General features: G+C 45.5%; 1 non-coding gene across 1 annotated transcript; it reads left to right on the plus strand.

Annotated features, from left to right (window-relative positions):
- Positions 1-23616: 23616 nt before the first annotated feature.
- On the plus strand, positions 23617-23720 carry LOC137220269 (U6 spliceosomal RNA). The gene has a single exon (XR_010941581.1). It is a non-coding gene; the product is annotated as a U6 spliceosomal RNA (small nuclear RNA).
- Positions 23721-24022: the final 302 nt, after the last annotated feature.

Genomic DNA, 24022 nt, shown 5'->3' on the forward strand with positions numbered 1-24022 from the left:
GAGCAAAGACAGGGAGACAGCGGGCGGGCAGAACATCAAGGAATCAGGCCGGCAGGAGCACTGGCTGAAGTGGGAGGGACCTAAGGAGAGGGGTGGACCCCGCCCGGGCACAGAGGGGACGTGCGAACGTTCCCGGTTCACAAGCACAGAAGTGGGTCAGGGCTGTGCTTGAGAGTCAAGCACGAATCCCCCTAACACCCTAGACTGAACGGGCAAGTAGGTAAGAAATGCACCGAGGGGCCTGGGCGGAGACAGGGCTGACCCCTCTGTTGCTGCAGAGCCAGCAAGAAGCCTACTAGTCACTCGTCTCTGAACTTCTTACTGAGATAGGCTCTCCCCTGCTACCGAGCGCCTCCTCGTCCGGGTCTGTTCTGGGTCTCAGTACACCGTGCCATCCTGGGCACTGAGGTTCTGAGGCCGGGGAGGAAAGCGTCTCTAATGAGCGGGTCGAGCGAGAGGCACCCACTTCAGCAGAGCTTAGAATTTCACGGCTGCAATACTCACATGCGGCCACTAGATGGAAGCCAAGAGCAACAGCTTCCGCGGCCTGGCCAATAGGCTGGGCCCGCGGGGAATGGTCTCTAGGCGGACCCAGGAGGTCGCAAGTCCGTCGCTCCTGCTGGGACAGGAGACTCAGGTACCTCATGAACCCCTAACCCTCACCATCACCCTGTCGAGGGCTGACCCTCCACCAGAGAAGGAGAGAGAGAGAGAGAGTCGCTCTTGCTGATTGGAAGGGCTAACAGGCGTAGGGGAGACAAAAGTTTACTGTACCTTTGCTGTCTTAGGGTTTGGGGCTGGGCCTGAGAATTAAACTGACAGAGTAACAGGAGAAAAGCACGTAAATTTATTTACTAGAAGTTTTATGTGACACAGGACCCTTTATAAGGAAATGAAGACCCAAAGTGGCAAAACCTGAATGTTTTTATAGTAGGTTAAAAAAAGAGGGGCAAGTGTGTAAAAGTAACTAAACTGTGGGGAGGCTAAAGGAGGATAAGAATTATTTTGAAAAGGTCTGTTTGTACAGAATTCTCTTGGCTTCAACTTCTTGTCCTTGAAGATAAGAATGATGGTTTCCTCCTGGTGTTAGGACATCTCCCATTTGGGGTTTTTTCTCCTGATTTTCAGAAGAAAAGGAGGAGGGTCAGAGCACCCTTCTTGCACCTGCTGTTTTTTCCAAGTGTCTTAGCTCAAAATGATGCTGAGGCCAAAGTGGCAGATTTGGGGGAGGCATATTCTGCCACCCTTCATAGGGACCTGGGATCCCTGTTCCGTTGGGGCACCTGGCAGCTACCTCACATCAGATCCTTGCCTGCCACACAGACCTCCTCAGATCTGAATCCAGCCCCCAGAGTCGGCTGCGAGCTTGAGGCCTGCATGTGTGCGCTGCTCCTTTCTAGAGAGAAACTGTGCTGTACCTTGTGGGAGTGGAATGCACTATCTCTTATCTCTTTCTACTCCTCCAAATCAGGGACCTGTCAGGAAGCTGTGGTAGCCCCGCAGCCAACTAGAGGTCCAGGCCCCAGGGCACAGGTGCAAAGGTCCTGCCACCTGGCGCCTGTCCTCCTCACCATCACAGGTCAAAAGGCAGAACTTCGAACATCCACATTCCAAATGGCCTTTCTGTCCTGCCCAGGAGCCCTCTCGGGGCAGGGGCGAGTCTCTGTGTGACTGGAGCACGATGCCTTAGTGAGCAGCCAGAGAGACAGAGAAGAAACAGAGGCTCAGAGACAGAAAGACAGGGAGAGGGAGACAAACATCAAGACAGCAGAAGCCAGAGACACATAGAGAGTTCAGGGGACAACAGACACCAAAAAGGAAACAGAAGAGGAGAGTCGGAGCTACCAAAGAAGAAAAACAGAAAATGCAGACAGAGAAATGAGGCCTAAACACGTCCGCATTTAAACACCTGTGGAGCAGCTTCTTTACTAGGCAGGGCTTTCACCTGCGTTTTCCAGGCCTTGACAAAGGACTCCTCCCGATGCCGTGAAAAAAGAAAGCGAACCGTGATAATTGGATACTTGAGGTCAGGAGGTGACTTAGAGCTCACGGACAGGCAGAGCCGACGTGGGGCTGATCGGGGAACTGCAGCGGGAGCCCCTGGAGCACCTTTGCCTGCTTGCAGGGTTGGCTGTGACCAATTCTTCGAGGAGAATAAAGTGCCCCCCACTCCCTCCATTCCTGCCCCCAGCCCCGGCTACTCTCCTTGACTGGCTATGTTGTTCCAGTCTTAACGAGTCAGGGGAAAGAGGAGGGCATTGTTTATGTTGCTTTGCGCAGACCTGTGACAAAAAGCCCTGGGTGACAACACTGTACAGTGGAGATGTGGCTGGGAACACATATAGGAGGCGACTTCTGGTTTTCTCACCACTGAGAACTCTTATTATTTTTCTCTCATTGACTCTCAGTTTTTGAAAATTCATGACCACCAGGGAAACATCCTCATATACTCCCCATCCCTTCTCCTGTTGATGAAACACATACAACAAGTACAACGTTTAAAGGGAAGTACTGATGAATACCACTGATCTGAAATAATGATCTAAGTGTAAATAATGATATAAATAATGAAATAAAAACCAAGTTTAACAAGTCTGGATGGGAAGTACATGGCTGTCGACCATTTCGTGTATGTTTGAAATTTTTCCTAGTGAACAGTAAGAGTATTTTTTTTTTTTTTTTTTTTTTTGCGGTACGCGGGCCTCTCACTGTTGCAGCCTCTCCCGCTGCGGAGCACAGGCTCTGGACGCGCAGGCTCAGCGGCCATGACTCACCGCGGCCCCGCCACTCCATGGCATGTGGGATCCTCCCGGACAGCGGCACGAACCCACGTCCCCTAGCATCGGCAGGCGGACTCTCAACCACTGCGCCACCAGGGAAGCCCAGTAAGAGTATTTTTAAAACTGTGTTCAGCTTTGTTCTTTAATTGAGATGCTTGGTATTGTCAGAGAGCAGGAAAATGTGTAATTATGATAGGGTTTTCTTTGTTTGAATATTGAAAATAGTTCTCTGACCACTACTTTTTGGATCCTAAGGGATACAGGAATCATTATGTCCTGATATGGACCCTAAGAGTCCACTCTCTTCCTGAGAAAAGGTAGTCTTTCTTTGACCCTTTATCCAAAGAACTTTCTGGCTGATGGAAACTAAATGTATGTGCTGCTGGACCTTTCTGGGCCAGTTTCCTCACTGTGTTCAAGGAAAGAGTTGAAGTAGGTGACTGATGAGGTGCCTCCCAGTTAAGGCAGGAGAGGGAAGGAGGAAAGGAGCGGAGACCTTGGGCGAGATCAGAGGCACATTTGCTGGTGCCCCTCGACTCATGCTTGTGGTCCTATTTTTAAAATTGCCATCTGGTGCTTCCATTTTTCAGTTTTTGTTATGTGGACAGGTGTGTGTGTGTGAGAGAGAGAGACAGAGACAGAGGAGAGGAAGAGGGAGGGAGAGGGAGAAACAATTCTGTTTCTTTCCCAAAGATTCAAGGAGGCCAAGGACTTGGGCCACGAGCCGGAGCTTAGGCACCTGAGCAGACACTGAGCTCAGATACGAAGGTATTTCCAGGTGTGAAGTCTGAAGAGCAAGCTTCGGCCTCTGGGGCCGAAGCTGAGCTCTGCATCATGCCTTGTCCTGGCTGTCCTGTCACACTGCCACCTGCTCTCCTGGGGACAGCTGCTCGGGAAACGAGAACCCCGTGAACATTTCCGAGCCTCCTTTCTTGGTGGCTCTGACTGTACAGATGATACAGCTGGGGGGCCTGTGCTCAGAACCACCGGTCAGTTCACTCTCCCTTCCTGCTAGTGTGCTGAGCGGGCCCGAGGGAAACCGGGAGTGAGAAGGACGTGCTGAGGAAGGAAAAGGCCTTGGTTTCAGGGCTGAGGAAGGAAGCTGAGGCCCAGGGAGAACACAGAATCCCAAACTGTCTGTGTCGGCTGCTTTGTAGACAGGCCAGGCAGGATTGCCCATCACGGCTGCCTAACAAACACATTGCACAGACAGCCCCAGGGCCCTTGCCCGCCTCTCCAAGTGAGGAGGGATACAGTGGCTCTTCTCAGGGATGAGGCTTTGGCTGACAGCGAGTCTCAGGCGGAGTCACTGCCACTTTCCTGGCAGAGGTGACTGAAGCCACACATCAAAGACTTTTTCTTCTCTACATAGACAGTGTGGGCAGGATTAGAGTTGGCCTCTGGCCTATTGGCTGCAGAAACCAGCAGCACCAGGGGGATGGGAGGCCCGGGGCGTATCTGTGACTGACCACGGCCAAGTCTCTCAGCGCCAGGTCTGGAGCCGAGCAATTTGCTTCCAGCCTCTGCGTTTCCTAAGAATTTGGTACAGATGAATTTGTTGCACACAAATGTCCTGTAATGTTTCCCTGAGCACAGTGCTGTTATAATAGTGATCTTCACACATGTGTGTCTTGTAGGGACTTATGGACATACATGTATGCTGGTCATGTCTCTGTTTATACCTGAGAGCTTAAAACGCTTACACTGATTCATTCATTCAGCCAACATGTGTTGAATGCCTACTGTGTGCCGATTCCGAGACAGCTTCTAGATTCCTGTCCTATTTCGGGTCAGTGGTGTTCATCAGTACTTCCCTTGGAAACTTGTACTTGTTGTTATACATGTTTGATCAACATAAACAGGAGAAGGACTTAGGAGTACGCAGGGTAGTTCCTGTGGTGATCACGAGCTTTGAAAACTTGAGTCCAGCGGAAAGAAATAATAAAAAGAGTTCCCGGTGGTGAGAAAATTGGAAGTCAGCCTCTTATACATCCAAAGATGTGTGAGATACGTTCTTGCTCTTAAAGAACTCTCAGCCTGGAGGAGGAAACAAACACATTAAAAAAAAAAAAGAATAACAGTACAAATTGCAACAAGAGTTATACCAAATCTGTGATGGAACCTGAGAGGCAAGCACCCAGGTAAGGGGGTCAGGAGAAAGATTTTCTGAGAAAGAAACATCTAAGCTATATCATAAAGGGTAAGGAGTTAACAAGGCCAGATAGGGCAACATATATGGCATTTTTTCCCTCAGATTCCAAAGGATGACAGTCATCGTGGTGGGGCACCTTGTGTTTTTTTTTTGCGGTACGCGGGCCTCTCACTGTTGTGGCCTCTTCCGTTGCGGAGCACAGGCTCTGGACGCGCAGGCTCAGCGGCCATGGCTCACGGGTCCAGCCGCTCCGCGGCATGTGGGATCTTCCCAGACCAGGGCATGAACCCGCGTCCCCTGCATCGGCAGGCGGACTCTCAACCACTGCGCCACCAGGGAAGTCCGTGGTGGGGGACTCTGGAGTCACAGTTTCAGCTGTCATTCACCTAGCAAGCTCCTGCCGTGCTCCATGCGTGTCTGTTGCTTGGTTTGCCATGAACCCCGTGATTCCAGTCCCTGTCGGGTCTGGTGTATTCTTATGCAGAAACCAGAAGTCCGGAAAAGGTGGCAGAACCAACTGCAGGAAAGACAAGCATCCACTTCTAACTCGACTAAAACCAAACCTGCCTGAGAACATTCCCACCCCACCTCCAGCATCCAGGCCTTCCTCATCCTTTCAGACCAAGCAAAGATGCCACTTCCAGAAGCCATTCCTGATTCCTCACGTGGGATGCAGTCGCTCTCTTTGCTGAAGGCCCAGAAGCATCCTTGCTTCTTCAGTGATACCTGGCACATCCAGCCTTGAATCGCAATTTCAGACCAGTGTCTTAGTCTCAGAACTGAAAGATGTGAGGGACAGTGGGAAAAGCCTGGGCCCCAGGAGATCCCACCCCCAGGGTACAAGGAAGATAAGGTAGGAGGTTGAATCGGCCCAGAAGAGTAAAGGAGTCATCCCCGGGGGGTGGGAAGGGGGCTTGATGGGCTTGATGGTGGGTGGGGTGGGGGTGGGGGTCCTCTCCAGCCTCCCTCCTCCCTCCTCCCTCCTCCCACAGACAACTGGCCATTCCAGGCTGTCCTCACTTACCTGAAGCGGGTTGGCCAGGTCTTTCTTCCATGCTGTTACACAGTGTTCCTAGGTTGGAATGCCACCCCCCTCCTTGCTCACCACCTCCAACACCTACCTGAGCACCACCTGTTCTTTCAACCTTCCTCAGACCCTTTCCTTGATGCCCCACTCCCACCAGATGAGCTCAGCGCCTCCCTTCCACTCCCCTGTGGCCTCAGTATATTTCTGCCCTTCAACACCAGCACACCTCTTGGTACCCAGGCTGCTGGGTGGTGAGCAGCTTGCAGTCAGAAGCTGTGTCTTCTTTATCTTGATGTCCCCAGTACGTAGCAAATGGACAAATACATAAGTCTGCATTCTTCCCTGGCCTTCCTTTGGGCCAGAAACCTTCTTATTCACCTTTGTGACTCCATCACAGCGCCCTCTACGTGGTGGCCTCACAAAGAAGGTTTGTTGCTGAATGATAAATCTAGCCGTTCCCACTCATGCTTTCCCGTGCCATCCCACAGTGTGGGGATACTGAGTTGATTCTTTGAAAATGGCCTGTACATATGAAATGTATTTTAAATATTTGTCAAAAGAATCCAACGTGGTACATCGTTTACAGTCCTCGATCCCCAATAATGCCGCACCCAAGCGCCATGTGTCTCTTACGAGACAATCCAGCAAAAGTCACCTTAGGAGCACAGCCCAGGCACTCACTCCCCACGCTGCACAGGTATATTCCTCCTTTCCTGTTGCACACACCCCACAGGGCAGCCCAGGAGCAGATCAGGGCACAGGCGTGCACACCTGCAGTGCTAGGTCACCAACTCGACCTCATGAAAGAGGAGACTTCAGTTCCTAGTGACTGCTTGTCCCTGTGGACCCTCCTCTCCCCTGAATTCTATGCTTCCTGAGAACCTATCTCACGACTCTGGTGTCAGTGTGGATGGGGAAGGGTGAGAGAATCCCCAGACGGAATGTTAACCTCAAGCTGCCATTTGCTCCCTTACCAAGCTGTCATCAGTCATGCGAATGAGAAGCCTGTGTTTCAGGTGGAAATGCCCTGAAGCCCACTCTTCCACCCTTTGGCAGAAGTGGAGTCAGAAAGGAAGCAGGGGTTCCAGTGAGCAGAAGGGGTGCCCCACTCTCCCTGCACTGGTTGTTTGTTTGCCTCCCTCCTCTAGGGGAGGGAGTGGGCTCAGGACCCACACACCAGCTCCAGTTCTGCCTAGGGCTTGATGGGCGGCTCCGGGGAGGTGCAGAAGGGCCACGTGGTGCTGGGCAGTGCAGGCTTGAGAGCTGATGTCAGGCCAAAGTGAAGGCGTGAGAAAAGAGGGTCGGATTTCAGAGGGACCAGAGAAGGGAGGTTTGCAGAAGTCTCCTATTCATTTTTCTCAGGCCGTCAGAGGTCTTCAACTAGTCCAGATGGTGGAACTTTTGTATGAAATGTAGGAAGTGTGTCACCCACGAGAGAGCGCAGCCCCTCAGACTGCGTGCTCGGGTTGGAAAGAGGGACCTAGCTGGATTTCAGCCCCCAGCCCCATCCCCGCTGCCAGCTGTCTTATTCCTGTTCCACTGCACGCAGGGGCCCGAGGTCACCATTTAGTCTGTGGGTCAACCCCTCCTGCCTAAACCCTCTCTGAATTTACCAGCCACAGACAAGCCTGGGTTTCATATCCACCGAGATGGGGCTGAGACCGAAGTGTCCATCTCTGTTTCATGGAAGAAATAACGGTTACTTCTCTCACCCCTCCACCCCTTACCCACTTCTTTGCTGCCCCAGATTCCCCACCATTTCCTCACCTCTCTGTCTCTCTCTCTCCGCACAGGCCGGGAGGAACCGGAGAGACCCCACGCTGATCAGAAACAAGCAGCTGTGCTCCATGTGTCGAGAAATGAAAACAGTAGTCGTGGAGGATGGCAGACATGGGCGTGAGCATCCCCAGGGCACAGCTCTACCCCTTCCCCACCAAAGCCCAGCAGAGAGACCATGACGGGGCTTTGCAGGAAGGGCTGCAGATGAGCAGCTGCTGGTCCTGGGCACACCGTCTCCTGACACGATATGGTAAATCTCCCCATTTACAACAAACCAAATGATAAATGAACCAAGGCAGCTTGGGCCAGAGGGGAAGAGGCGAGACGAGCCATGCTGCTTTGGGCTCGTCGGGTAACTGCGCGTTACAGAGGTGCCGGAGGCTGTGGAGCCTCTTCTCCCCCTTACCATGTCTCCAGCACAACACTCCAGCATCACAGCCATGAAACAAGCAGCTTCATCTTGGGGTTTGTCGTAAATTCAGACACGACCACAGTGGTGGTGGAGTTGGGGAGAGGTTCTCTGGTTCTTCCTGGCTATAGGGGTCGTTTGTAACTGGTGGGGGGGGATGGTGGGTGGGGGGAGTTTTAGGAAAAGAAAGGCTATCGGAGGGATGTGGGCTCCACAATTACGTAGCTCTGCCATCAGAGCTGCTGAAGAAAGAGGCGTGTTTTGGGGGGTGCTGTACATGTTGGAGCTAGGACTTGGGTCAGTTTAGGGGGTAGGGTTAGGGGCCTTCAGAGCGAGCACCAGGCTGAGTGGAAGGTTAATTTAGCTAAACGGTTAGGTTAGGGTTTGGGAAGAGTCTCTCCAATTCCAATAGCCTGTGATTCTCCTTTGACTCGGGGAGGAAGGTGGGGCTAGATGTACAGAAAGAGGAAGGACAAGGAGTGGAAGACAAACAGGAGACGTGAGAGAGGCTCCTTTGATGAGTTCATGGCAAAACTGCTTCCAACCAGCAAGCACTTCTCTGGCTTGTCATGTGGGATTTGGAAATTTAACTGAAGCTACCATCAAAGGTGTACCTGGATGTTCCGACCTCTGTTCATGTTCTGCATAATTAGGATCACAGTGTTCAATATTAGCATTGACTGGGATCTGAGAAGCTGGGATTGGGATTTCTCCTGGTCTCATTCCTGGAATCACTGTGTCCACATTTAGAATGCCCTGACGCCAGGCCTAAGCGGGCCCTGGCCAGCTGGCTCACTTGGGACCTTGTCACATGTTCTCTTTCTCAAGACCTCTTTTCTGACCTTTACTCTTGCCCAAACCTGCCCCAAGTAGAAGCACACACCGTGGTTTTACCATTCCTGTAGATGCCCAAAGGAAGGGCCTCAGACACAAAAGTGCCCAAGGGCCCTTCCCTACCATTGTCGAAACCGGGGCTCACAGACCCTGGTGGGAAATGATAGAAAATGAGCGTGAAATACCCTTGTCTCACTATGTGCAGTAACAGCTCCCCTTCCTTCTGGGGCGGGGACTGGGGAGAGGAGGGGCTGTCTGTCTGCTGTTGTCACTGAGACCCCTCCATTCTCTGCAGGGGGTTGAGCGGAGATACTGGGAAAGTATAAAAAGACTCCTAAAAATAGAAGGGACTTCCTCAACTTGATATAGGGTGTCTACAAAAAACCCACAGCTAACAACGGACTTAGTGAGGAAAGACTGGATATTTTCCCCTAAGACCAGGGACAAGACCAGGATGTGTGCTCTTGCCACTGCTGTTCACCATTGTACTGTACGTTCTAGTCAGGACAGTTAAGGCAAGAAAAAGAAATTAAAGGTATCCTGATTAGAAAGGAAAACATAAAACTCTATTTGCAGATGATGTGATTTTATATATAGAAAGTCCTAAGGGATCCATAAAAAATCTACTAGAGCTAATAAATGAGTACGGCAGAGTCACAAGACACAAGATCAATATACAGAAAATAATTTGATTCCTAAATGTTCACAGTGGACAATCCAAAACTGAAATTAAGAAAACAATTCCATTTATAAAAGCATCAAAAAAGTAAACTACTTAGGAGTAAATTTAACAAGAGAAAGGAGAAAGCAGAAAATGATTTATTAATGACTCATATTAAATACAACCTGAGTTTGCTAAGGTAGTACGTTATTTCTTTAAATTAGAATGCAGTTTGGGGCACTGTTCTACATGGGACTTTCTTCCATTGGTGCAACCAAGAACTATGATAATCCCAGATGATCTGAAACTATCCTTTAGCAACTGTCCATAGCAAATACTATGAGTCATAGGTAACTCAAAGATTTAAATCAGGACACAGCTTTGTATCTGGTTATATCGGTTGTGGATTGAGAAATACAATAAGTAAAATGCTTAGGGAATGCTTTAGGGATGAGCTTCTTGAGTGGTTTCATTTTCTGGTTATAGTACACAGTTAGACAAAAAAAGTTGTTTTTAACCTCTTTGCCTGAACAGCTATGGAAACTACTGTAGAAACTATAATCTTCCTTTCTACCTTCATAAGAATAGTGCAAGGCATAGGATAGGAGATCTCTTTGATAAAACTTAGGCAGAACTAAATACAAATTCTCCATGTGGAGGACATATCTAATTCATAAAGTGTGGGAGGTTGCACATAAATTTTCTTGAGTCTAAGACAGCCTCTGCTACTTTATATTGACTAAAATTACTGTTATCAGTTTGTTGTCATTTGCTGCTTTCTTATCAAGATCAAATATATCAAAAATAAAATCCAGTCAAAGTTGGATTAGTTGGATTTCAGGGTTTTTTCTGCATTTAACTACCAGACCGGGAAGAAGGACTAAGTTTTCACTTTATTAAAAAACTCAAAACGTGGAGTCACCCTGGATAAGGCACCAAGATAGGTGGACTTGCCTTGCGGTAGATGGTTGAAATGTAAACATACAGTCACCCTTCCATATGACTAAACAGAAAAGTTATATGTGATCTAATGGCAATCTTTACTTTGTTTCCTCTACAGAGAGCAGTAACGTGGGAAAATAAATAGGTCTTTTTGTAACCTTAGATGACAGCAGGAGTTGTTATATTTCCCTGTATGAGCTCAGAGCCATTTGTACAAACTAACATATAGACTCAGATACACCAAAACCACGTCCTGGCCCAAGCAGACAGGGCCGTGGAAGAAATGTGTATTTGAGCATTACAGACTCCAGCACTAGTGACATTTACTGCCCCCCAACTCTATACTATTTAAGTGCTCTTATATTGGATCACAATAAAAGTCATTCTAAAAAATATTCCTTACAGACTTTAAATGGAAAACTGGAATTTCTGAGCCAAAGGTACTCTTCTATGAAAGAGACTTTTGAAATGTTTTGTTCCAATTTATTTATCTTGCAAGTTTGGTACTTTAAAGAAAGTCTCAAATCCTGAGTCATTAATTGTGTGTGTGTTTTTTTAAAACAAGCTCTTATTCCTTTAAAGCTAAGACCGAAGTTTGAACCAATCCTAAAATCATGTCAATTCCAGACAGAAGTATCATTAGATTGATCTTTTTTTTTTTCAGTGTAGTGAAGGACAACATCCTACTTCTGTTTGAGATTTAGCTAGTGTGACTCTTAAAGTCAGGTCCTCGTTCTGTTTGTAGCTTATAAAATCTGTCCTCACAGTTTTTAAATCTCACTACATATATAAGCAGATTGGAATTGTCCTTACTGAAATAATTTTTAAAGTGACTTTAATTATAGCCATTGTAGGAATTAAATGACGTTTGTTGACTGGAAGGAATGAAGGAAAAAGGGGAGGGAGGGAGGAAAAGAGAGAGGAAATAAGTATGAGCAGATAGATATATATTTGTTGAATTATAGTATAGACAGATCTTAAAGTATTCAATCTTACAAATACCACCTTCTTGTTTGCCCAAAATGGGTAAAAGAAGGGATTTTTCTTTTTCTTAGTCCCAGTGAGTCCTCCAATGGCAATTTAATAAAATTAACTGACTGGACTGACCACAATTTTGGTAGCAAAGTAAAAATAATCCTGGAAAATCTCTGTGGAAGTAGATACCAGGAAATGAATGTAGAGACGTAGATTGCCCATACAAGTTTACAGATTGGTCAGTCTTTAGAAATAAAACAATTTAAAATAATGTAGAAATGGTTTGAGCTTATATACCTTTTGGTTGAAGGTCACTTCCACAGTCTCAGCCACCAGGAGAAATAGGGAGTGATCAAGACATTTTTCTTGAGAACTGGAAGGTTCTAAAAAAATATTCTCAGTTTTGCACTGATCTGGAAGTGGTGTTACTTTTTTTTCTGAGAACTGGAAGATTCTCTCCTTAATCCCTTCTATTTTCAGACCATATATTATCTGACAGTGGAATAAAACATTTTTTTAAATGAAGGTTTTATCAAAATCCATGAAAATACTACTAAAGTAAAAAGAGCTTCAGAAGTGGTGGTCTTTGGCCAGTCATCTCACACTGCTCCCAGGTGGTCTGAGCACCAGGTTAACAGGTGCTGGGGTCGAGAGACCACCTGTGTTTTAAAATGTACAATGACACATTCCTTTCCACCAAGCTCTAGCCAAATCACTAATGTGTATTCTTGCTTCTTCCAGTCAGAATGATGAGTCTTCATCCACCAAAGGCCCAGACTGTACCCAAACGTCCTCGTGATGACATCCCAACAGGTTTGCTTTCTTTTGGAGTACTTGTAGTGGGAGACATACCACCCCCAGAGTAACACCTAAGATAATTTCTAAATTTTCTGAACAAATTCCCATTCTCCATCCCTTCTCTTTCACGTACTGCTTATTGACCTGTTTCGCCAGGTCCACAGCCCTCCCTTCACTCCAGCCCTACCTGTCCCCTCTTCAGGCCTCACTTGCATTTATCCATGGTGTGTTCCTTCCCAGGTCCTCTCCATGCCACAGGGCTCTGCCCCATTCTTTCTAAAGAGCCCCATAATCCACTTGCTGAAGAATGTCTGTAGGGATGGGGCACAAAGTAGATAATTCCCTTCTCAGGCAGTCTTGATAGTACCAGTTAAGCTGGGAAGGGAAATGTGTCCCCACACCCAAGGCATGGCCTCGCCAAGCCCTGAGCCCTCCCTTCCACAGGCTCCCTAGAACACCTGCCTTCCCCTGGCAGCTGCCCAGTGCTATTCTTATGTTCATGTGCTGGTATGGAAAAAAAGGACAGCACGACTCTATCTCCAGCTTCAGCATTGACCTAAGTCTTATCTTTTAGAGAAGCCAACACTGGGCTGGCAAAGAGGAGGTGGGTCATTCTTTGGAGTGATATGATTCAAGGGTTTAATGCAGTATAGGCTGCCACTTTAGTAACTTTGTCCATCTTCTCATTTGCTCCCAGATTAACTGAAGCCACTTTCAGTTTTTCTCTTATTTGATACACACTGTAAGGAAAATCAGGTTCACTTTGTACTGATGGGAAAGTCTAATCTCTATCCTGGGTGGTTGCAGAGAAGCTAGAGCCAGAACTGAACTGAGAGGACATCAAGAAAGGAAATTTGAGGGTAGAAGGGATATCTTGAAGGGATGTCAAGAGGGAGGACCAGAGACTCAGGCGACAGCTGAGGTTAGGAGATAACCACTCTAGCGGAGTGAAAGACTGCTATAGTCCCAATCCCTTCTTATGTATCCAAAAATATTGGCCTCACTCGTGACTTCCATTTAGCCAAAGTGGACTGAATTTCCAAGAGCTAAGAGCATCCTCCCAATGAAAGCTGCCCCCATCTGCCTGCAACCACTTCATTCTCCTGAAGCCTAGGGAACACTGGGTGACAGGCATGTGCAGTTGGTTTCAGGGTTCTCCGTACCAGCCATACATTCATTCTGAGTTTCCCTTAAACCTGAATTTTTTTCAGGTCTGCCTCACAAAGGATAAAACACACATACAGGTGTACACACACTCACACACAATTACATGCCCTTCCCTCAGCAGGAATGTTTATTATCTGATTCTACAGGACCGTGTGATAAGATGCCTTTCATCAATTTATTAACCCTGGGAGTGTATTTCAATTACCAGTGTGAGAACTAGACTCAGTGCACATAGATCAGCACATTATGTTCTGGACAGACCTCGTTCTTGCCTATAGAGTTCATTCAAGGGCAGCAGTGTTGGAGGTGAGACTTCAGAGAGAGTGCTTATGGAGCTGAAGCTTGGTAGATCTGCAGTTGATTCCAGTTGCAACCCTTCTGAGCTGAGCTTTGCTCTTGTGTGTGCTCTCTGAGGTCAAAGAAAAATCCTAGGAGCAAAGAGACCTGCATTCACATCCTAGTCTTGCTAGACAGGTTTGGCCATATTGTTGAAACTATCCGGGTCTCTGTGTTCCCACCTTTAAAACCAGAGAAGCATTTTGCCCACCACTACCTGCAAGAGCCAGACACTCAGTACAAGCAGCCTTCACCTTTGACTGACCCAGAAAACCTGCTGACACTGCCCCAGCCCCACTGGTTTATACAGTTTAGACACGTCCCTGTGCTGCATAGCCTGTGGACGTGCTGCAAATACCAAATGGCTGACTCATCCCAGCGACCATCCCTGCCAGTGACTGTCTAACTCATTCTGTTGATCATGACAGTAATCTCTAGTATTTTTCTGGATTCAGCTAAACTTGATATGTCCTCAATAATTATTAGTGAGAACTAAGTAAATAGAAAGAGCCTATCTCTAGTAAGTGATGGGGTTTCTTCTGGATTTGTTTATCTTGACTTTGGCCTTGAGTCCAGAGTTCTATGACACTCACAGGCTCCTGTCCATAAACATTGGTAGAGCTGCTAACCACCTGACTTAGGTCTACCACCTGGCCCAGTGCTGAGATATGGCACAGAGGGTTAGGATTAAGGAGATCTGGGTTCTGGTCCTCAGTCCATCATGACCCTGGACCTGTTTCCTCTTCATTACGGCAATGACACTGAACTGGGTCCTAGGTTTGTGATCTTGTGACATCTCTTAGCTCTCATTCAGCTGGACTAAACAGCTTCTTCCAGAGAATTCAGGACTCCAGTTCCCTTAGTCATTCAGTGATTTCCAATGGGAAGATGCTATTTTATGCACTGATTTACTCTCCTGCACAATGAGTATTTTCAAAGAGTTGAATATTAACCAACTTCCTGTATATAAACTCATATTCAAAGAAGAGGTCAGGATGGTAAGGATTTTAAGGAGCACTAAAATAAATTATTTCATAAAATGAAGTTTCCTTTTGAAATACAAGACTTTTCCACTACTGTAGCCTTTCATAAAATCACGTTTGTTTGAAGAGCAGAACCATATACATGTCCCTGAAAAGTCTTCTGAGAATTGAATCCTCTTTTCCCTTTGACCTGTGTTACAACTCCAGACACTTTATCTTCATTTATAATTTTTTTTAAACTTCAATCATTCTTTGGCAAAGATTAGTCCTTTGTTTTATTAATTAATTAATTTATTTTTGCTGTGTTGGGTCTTCGTTTCTGTGCGAGGGCTTTCTCCAGTTGCGGCAAGCGGGGGCCACTCTTCATCGCGGTGTGCGGGCCTCTCACTGTCGCGGCCTCTCTTGTTGCAGGGCACAGGCTCCAGACGCGCAGGCTCAGTAGTTGTGGCTCACGGGCCTAGTTGCTCTGCGGCATGTGGGATCCTCCCAGACCAGGGCTCGAACCCGTGTCCCCTGCATTAGCAGGCAGATTCTCAACCACTGCGCCACCAGGGAAGCCCCCTTCATTTATAATTTAATTGGCAATGTCTCCAAATATTTGAGTTATGTTTCTAAGCACTCCTTTCTGGCCTCTTTGTCAAGATTTGTAAAAGCTTAAGTTGGTGGGGGCTAAGATGGTTCTAGTAAAATGGATTCTTATGTGAACTTTGAAGCTGTTTTGTAAGGTTAAAGAAGTCTTTGGTGACATCGGTTATTTTGAGTAGATTTTAAAAATAGACTCTAAGGAGCCCTTGTCCTTCCTTCTTACACTGTCCTCCAGAGGGCGCTCGCTACAGACTGCCCATTCTGGGCCCCAGAACAGCTGTCTCCCGTGGACTGCTGTCAGATGCCTACAACACTCTGCAGGATATGCAACTCTCTTCCTTGCCCAGAAAGGAACCAGTGGGCAAGACAATGAGGCAGTGAGTGGTCGGAGCTCATCCCCTTCCAGACTCTCAGAGAGAAAGCATCCTCACCAATCCAGTTTCTGACACTAGTGCCTTCTCATCACTTCCTCTTAGCATGAAAAAGATGACTCAGGGACTTCCCTGGTGGCGCAGTGGTTGAGAGTCCGCCTGCCGATGCAGGGGTCATGGGTTCATGCCCCGGTCCGGGAGGATCCCACATGCCACGGAGCGGCTGGGACCATGAGCCATGGCTGCTGAGCCTGCGCGTCCGGAGCCTGTGCTCCACAACGGGAGAGGCCACAACAGAGAGACGCCCAAGTACCGCAAAAAAAAAAAAAAAAAGATGACTCAGTTTTGCCTTCCTAACTGTTGCTAGAATTCTAGCTCTTGCCATTGTCTTATCACTCATTTCTCCTAAAAACAAAATGGTTTAATGTCCATGATTATAAAGATATGTTGATTAAAATGGAACATATTGAGTGTCATTCATTTTACTTTGCTAAAGATTCTTTATAATAGACAAAATCTTTCTGTTTCTAAGACATGAAATTTCTGTGAAAATTATTTCTTCCTTCAGGGCAAGGGGCTAGAGATGGCCCCAGGAGGTCCCTCATGAATTCAGCCTAATAAGAATAAAAGAGAGAAATGGAGGTCACCCTTCTGTCCTTATCTCTGTCAGTTAACTCTGATAGATGACAGAGGATACTGGGATGCAGTAACTGGAAAATGACAGGTGATTAGCTGTTGCCACCCTTGAGGACAGGAACAGTGTCTGTCTTGCCTTCCTCATGCCGCCTTCTTTAGTGCCTTGCATATAACAGATGTTCATCTGATCTGTGTTCAGTCGAATCCAAAACAAATGCTTGTATTTGGTAGTTTGGTTACTTTAGTTTGAGGATATATATCTCCAACTCTGTCATAGTCCATGTGTGTGAGGGAGACAAAGGAAGAGTCTAGGCTTGTAACTATTATATTTATGGGCACACATGCTCCATGCCCAGCTTCAGGAGGGCTTGTATAAAACAAAAGGCCAGGACTTCCCTGGTGGCGCAGTGGTTAAGAATCCGCCTGCCAATGCAGGGGACACGGGTTCGAGCCCTGGTCTGGGAAGATCCCACATGCCACGGAGCAGCTAAGCCCGTGTGTCACAACTACTGAGCCCGCGTGCCATAACTACTGAAGCCCGTGCGCCCAGAGCCTGTGCTCCGCAGAAAGAGAAGCTACCGCAATGAGAAGCCCGCGCACCGCAATGAGAAGCCCGCGCACCGCAATGAAGAGTAGCCCCCTTTTGCTGCGGATAGAGAAAGACTGCACATAGCAACAAAGACCCAACACAGCCAAAAATAAATAAATAAAAATAAATAAATAAATTTATTAAAAAAACGAAAAGGTCCCTTCCATTGCTTAGGAGGCAGTGGCCTTATGGAATCTCAAGCTCCTGACTAAATGGGCACTGGACCAACATGTGAGAACCAACCTCTGTGCTGACTGTGTTTGAAGAATGGGATTCAGAAATATCTAACAAATGGCCTGGTGACCAAACTGACCTCATTTCTTGTGCGCATGTGGGCACGAACAGGCACACACACAGACTCCCAAACCAGAAAAACTTGCTTGATTGCCCTATATTCCTGGTAGGCCATGGATTCTTGGTTTCAGTTCATTTAGAGTTCAGGAATTCCAAAAATAGCACGCACTGCCTTTCAAGGTGAAGGCTGTATGCGTGAATTATGATCCCATTTCAGATGATTGTCAAAGGACAGACAAATCACAGATAAAGGTGTTTCCTTCTCTTTTTTTTTTTTTTGCAAATTAGCATATCCAGTAAAAGGATTTGGGGCACCTATACCCATACATTAGGGCAGGATACAAGCCCCCAGCACAATTATTTAGAGCTTTTGAGGTAATCTGAATATTATGTACCTAGACAGATAGAATGCTTCCTAAATCTCCTTAAGAAGTCTTCATCTAGAATACTTGGGTGTTTCCAAACTCTCATCAAAAAGAATAACATTATGGTATTTGCTAGTGTTCTAGCATGGTGACTGAGAATGACGGTCTATATCAGCAGTCCCCAACCTTTTTGGCACCAGGGACCAGTCTTGTGGAAGGCAATTTTCCCATGGACCGGGGCAGTGAGGCGGTGGGAGGGATGATTCAGGCAGTAATGCGAGCGATGGGGAGCCGCAGATGACACTTTGCTCGCTAGCCCGCCTCTCACCGCCTGCTGTGCGGCCCGGTGCCTAATAGGACACAGGCCGGTACCAGTCTGCGGCCTGGGGGTTGGGGACTCCTGGTCTATATCATGGTTCTTAAAATTTTTGATCTTAGGAACCTTTTGCACTCCTAAATAGTGGGTTATATCCACTGACAATTATATTATAAATTAAAATGGAGAAATTTAAAAACACAAAAATACACAGTACACCTTCCAGTTTCTATCAGAGTGATAACATCATCACATGTCATGTAGCCTCTGGAAAACTCCACCATACCCTTGGGAGGCAAGAAAAGTAAGAAAGGCAAATAACATCTCAGTGTTATTATGAAAATAATTTTGACCTCACAGAAATCCCAAAAAGGATTTCAGAGACTCCAGGGGTCCCCAGACCATGCTTTGAGAACATCTAGTATACAGCATATACCCTTGCATCTCCAGCCTTCCAGGGAAAGGGATGCCAGGATGCTTAACTCACCTACCTGAGAAATCTGGTCCCTTGGCAGAGATTAGAGAGAAGGCAGCAGCAGTTTTTCAAAATTTGGTGGTATTGACTTTTTAATTAATTAATTTGGCTGCATTGGGCCTTTGTTGCTGCGCACAGGCTTCTTCTCTAGTTGCGGCGAGCAGGGGCTACTCTTTGTTGCGGTGTGTGGGCTTCTCATTGCGGTGGCTTCTCTTGTCATGGAGCACAGGCTCTAGGTGCGTGGGCTTCAGTAGTTGTGGCTCATGGGCTCTATAGCGCAGGCTCAGTAGTTGTAGCACATGGGCTTAGTTGCTCCGTAGCATGCTGGATCTTCCCATACCAGGGCTTGAACCCGTGTCCCCTGCATTGGCAGGCAGATTCTTAACCACTGCACCACCAGGGAAGCCCTTCAGATTTATTTTTTAACATGGATAATCTTGGGTAGACTTGTTTGATTCAAGGCTAAAGCCAGATTTTGCTGTTTTAAAAATAAATGACGCTTGTTATAATAAAAATCTACAGACATGAGTCAGACTTACTCCTACTTTTCATCTTCTTTCACCCCAACAGGGAACTTAAAAAGCAATCAGTCAGCACAATTCTTTTTTTTTTTTTTTAATTAACTTATTATTTTTGGCTGTGTTGGGTCTTCGTTTCTGTGCAAGGGCTTTCTCTAGTTGCGGTGAGCGGGGCCACTCTTCATCGCGGTGCGCGGGCCTCTCACTGTCGCCGCCTCTCTTGTTGCGGAGCACAGGCTCCAGACGCGCATGCTCAGTAGTTGTGGCTCACGGACCTAGTTGCTCCACGGCATGTGGGATCTCCCCAGACCAGGGCTCAAACCCTTGTCCCCTGCATTGGCAGGCAGATTCTCAACCACTGCGCCACCAGGGAAGCCCCTCAGCACAATTCTTTTACTGCCAGAAATGGAGAGAAATTCTGTATTTAGGAGAATCCATGCAAAAAATCAAGTATGTAACACAAAGCCATTGTCACCTCCAGTCCCCAGTTTAACCTTGGGAAATCCCACAGGCCTTTACTGCCTCTGCCCTCATCAGGGTCACTCATCTTTTCCCTGGCCCCCGACTGTCAAAGCTCATGGGAGGCCTGTCAAGGGTCTGTTGGCTCCTGGGCCCTGTGGTATTACACATTAGAGCTGCCCATCTACCTGAAAATGTGCAAGAATCATATAACTCCAGGGAGGAGAAGTGTAACAGGGTTGGCAGAATGGCCTTGTCTCCTCCTAAGGAAGCCCTGTCTAGAATGTCCTGTGTGGATGTAGCTACTCCAGTTGGGGGAGGTCTGAAGGCTGAGGACGGCCCTGCCCAACAGAATACAGAAAATTTCCAGGAAGAAGAGGAAGCACCAACTTGTTTCTGTTAATGAATCTATAAACTACAGTCTTAAGAATCAAGATTAAAGAAATGGATAAAACTTAACTAATCTCTAGAAAAAACTGAGATGATCAATCATGTTTCAACCATGTTCCCCTCAAGCCCATCTTAATTTCGCACCTTAGTAAGTACTGTCCCTATATCATACGTGTAATTCTTGCCTCTCTAGAAAAATGTGTCACTTCATGAGGATGAGAACAATATCTCATGCTCCCACCATATCCCCATGGGAGCTACCCAGACACATACGCAAGAGATACTTAGAAGGAAGAAAATCCATTTCTCAGTTGCTAAGCAATATGAAAAAAATAAGAGGTGAGATCCTTGTATTTGGGGATCTGAGGATACAAAGGGTTTAGGTATTAGGACCCTGCCTTTGACTAACTTATCATTGGAGAAACAACACACATATATACAAATGAAGAGCATGTGTACAGGCCAGTATGGGAATAAGCATGAGTTACTCTCCACTATAAACTGAACCCTGGTGATTGCAGCAATAACGTTCTCATAGCACCAACTGTCCAGCCCTCTGGACAGGAACAAAGGTGCAATTGTGTGACCTCGTCAGGAAAGTTGGTCAGAGGAGAAATAGACATATTCACCCACACACAATGTTATCTCTTGTTCTTTGCAGAGTCTTTGGCAAGAGGTTTAACTGCCTGGCCAGTGGAGTGCAGAATGCTGAAATAAGGCATTGGCAAATGTTTGCAGTTTCGAGGAAAACTTGTTCCGAAACCTCTTGGGGTTGGCCTCCCCTGGGTCCTGTGTAACAGTGACCATCCTATGGGATGTCACATGGCCAGAGAGTCAGTGACTTTCAGATCCCTTGCTGAGAATCTGAGAGGAGCAAGGAGGAGGACAGAGAGGAGGACTCTCTCCTTGCTTCCTAGATTCTCACATGGAGAAAACTACATGAAGAGTAAGAGTGTCTAAAAAACAAGAAAGATACTGGGTAACATCAGTTGGCTCTTAGGAGTGGAACTGAATGGCTAGAGGACAGAAATTGACAGAAGGAGATTTTTCATAATACACCCTTCTTTACTCTTTGAGTTTTAAACCACATGAACGTTTTTCATTGACTCAAAAACAACCAAAAACAAAGAGGAAATGAAGAAAAGAAAAGAAAAAAAACCCTTCAAGAGTTGCCAGGGAGATTTCTATCTTTGGAATTGGAAATCTGATAAACTATCAACATAATTACTCATCTTCCTGAAAAAACAGACAAAGGAGTCCTTGATACTATATACAAGGTTCAGGCAAACATCCAGGTCAAAGATAAATTTTATCTCTGGCCCTTGGAAGTTTTGCTACTGAAATGCTAGTTCTGGCAAGTAGTAACAAATGTCTCAAGCTTATGTAGCATTTTAAGCTTTTCAAAGCACTTTCACTCATTTTTCCTCTCTCTTTGCATCAGTTCCCCAGTGTTCTCCTTACATTAAACAGGAGCAGTAATGATCCACGCAAGCTGTCCATTTAACAAACACAGTCCTTTCCTGGGCACTGCTACAAAAATGCTTCATTTTATTGTAACAAGTGCACCTGCTTCTTTTTTATGGCACTGCCTACATGGGACTAGTCTCTTGCACAAAACCCTTGAAATATTTGGTGGCATGACCATGTTCTCCTTAGTCTTTTTAAAAATAAATGAATAGTTAATTATGTAATTGAAGTATAGTTGATTTACAGCATTTTGTTAGTTTCAGGTGTACAGCAAAGTGATTCAGTTATGTATACACTCTTTTTCCAATTCTTTTCCTTCATAGGTTACTACTGTGCTCTACAGTAGGTCCTTGTTGTTTACTTACTTTACATATAGTAGTGTGTATCTGTTAATCCCAGACTCCTAGTTTATCCCTTCCCCCACCTCCCCCTTGGTAACCTTAGGTTTGTTTTCTATGTCTTTGAGTCTTTTTCTGTTTTGTAAATAAGTTCATTTGTATCATTCTTTTAGATTCCACATATAAGTGATATATAATATTTGTCTTTGTCTGTCTGACTTACTTCACTTAGTATGATAATCTAGGTCCATCCATGTTGCTGCAAATGGCATTATTTCATTCCTTTTTAATGGGTGAGTAGTATTCCATTGTACATTTGTACCACATCTTATTTATCCATTCATCTGTCAATGGAGATTCATGTTGCTTCCATGACCTGGCTATTGTAAATAGTGCTACAATGAACATTGGGGTGCATGTGTCTTTTTGAATTAGAGTTTTTGTCTTTTCCAGATATATGCCTAGGAGTGGAATTGTTGGGTCATATGGTAGTTCTATTTTTAGTTTTTTAAGGAAACTCCATACTGTTTTCCATAGTGGTACACCAATTTACATTCACATCAACAGCATACAAATGTTTTTCTCCACATCCTCTCTAGCATGTATTATTTGTGGACTTTTTGACCCTTAGTCTTTTTTTAAACTTATGAGCCCCAGGTTCTTTGGCTAGTATGATGTGGCCCAGTCATCCTCTCTGGACCTATCCCAGTGCCACTCAAAACAAGGGACTTAGAGTGGAATCTAAAACTCCAGATGTGACCTGGCCGGATGTGGCTGTGTGACCATCACTCTCCCTTGTTCTGGATCTCCTGCTTCCAGAAATGAGACTAAAAGGGCATTAGTTGTCCTAGCAGCTACATCACTTCATTCTCTCACATTGACTTGCCACCAACTAAAGCCTTTTTGTCCTTTTAGTGAGAATAGCTGTTCTGACTGCTTTCCTCAGGCTGCTAATATTTTAAAAACCTATATACATGACTATATTCTTCCTTATTAAGGTTCCCCTGGCTAGATTCCAGCCATTTTCAAATCTAGATTCCATCAATCATTAGTCCTCCCAAGTTTGACTATCTGGTCCTCTGTCTTCCTCTCAGTCTTTGATACAAACCTTGTCAGGAGCCAAACCCCATGGCATGACTTTAAAGCCCTCCCTTTAGATCAGCGATTTTCAAGGGCCTTTTCTTAAATCTCTATTCTATTATGAAAACATTAAAATATACAGAGAAGTAGGACTAGTAGCGCAAAGAACACCTATGTATCCTCCACCTATAGGGTCTACAATTGTCAATATTTTGTCACATTTCCTCTATTTACATATTGTTTAGCTCAATCATTTAAAAATAAAGACACATGACATTTTACCACTAATAGTTCATTTTACCACTTGCAGCTCTGCACCCCACCCCTGCAAAATTCTCCTTCAAAGGATAGCACCTTTATCAAAAGTAACAAAAAATGAACAATAATTCCTGCTTGTTTCCTCCACTTCGTCCATATTCAAATTCCCCAATTTGTTGCCAACATGTCTATCATGGCTTTGACAAAACAAAATCAAATCAAGTGACACATTGCATTTTTGGCTCTTTTAATCTAAAAAAACAATACCTCAACTTCTTTTTTTCAATGAATTGCCTGTCAAAGAGACAAAGATAATTGTGTTTTAGAATGCTAAAGACCTCTTTAAATACTGTCTGTCTTCATGTTGGTAATTTCAAATGCTGCTACCAGGTGTGAACGATTTATTGAAAAATTACTAATTTTTCTTGTCTATTAATCAAATCCCTATGTAACTGCCAATAAGAACTTCTGATAAGCATGAGATAACACTCTGACCATATCAGGTTGCTAGAATCACAGGGATAAACTCGGAATTGTGATACTTTATAATTGTGTAACTTTGGTCAAGTTACTTAACCCCTGTGAATCTTGGTCTCCTGTGCTCTGTAATGAAGATAAAAGTATCTGTCTCAATAATAAGAGCAGCATGTATACTAAAATTGGAAGGATACAGAGAAGATTAGCATGGCCCCTGCACAAGAGTGACATGCAAATTTGTGAAGCGTTCCATATTTTTTAAGCTATGTATATTTATTAGATATTGCAAAATATCCCTTTATGAGAGTTTTCTAATTTATATTATCACCAGAAATGTATGCAAGTGCCTGTTTCCCTCAGCTTCGACAACAGTGGTAGTAGTTTTTATTTTTAAATCAATTTTAGAGAAATTATATCTCTGTGTAATTGAAATTTGTATTTCGCAAATTATGAGATCAGACATATTTGCAATATGTTTAAGAGTCATTTTTATATATTTTTTGGTAAATTGTTCAGCTTTTAAACTTATTTTACTATCATGACCCATTAATTTTTTTAATT

The sequence above is a fragment of the Pseudorca crassidens genome, chromosome 2 (assembly GCF_039906515.1).
Source record: "Pseudorca crassidens isolate mPseCra1 chromosome 2, mPseCra1.hap1, whole genome shotgun sequence".
Classification (NCBI taxonomy): domain Eukaryota; kingdom Metazoa; phylum Chordata; class Mammalia; order Artiodactyla; family Delphinidae; genus Pseudorca; species Pseudorca crassidens.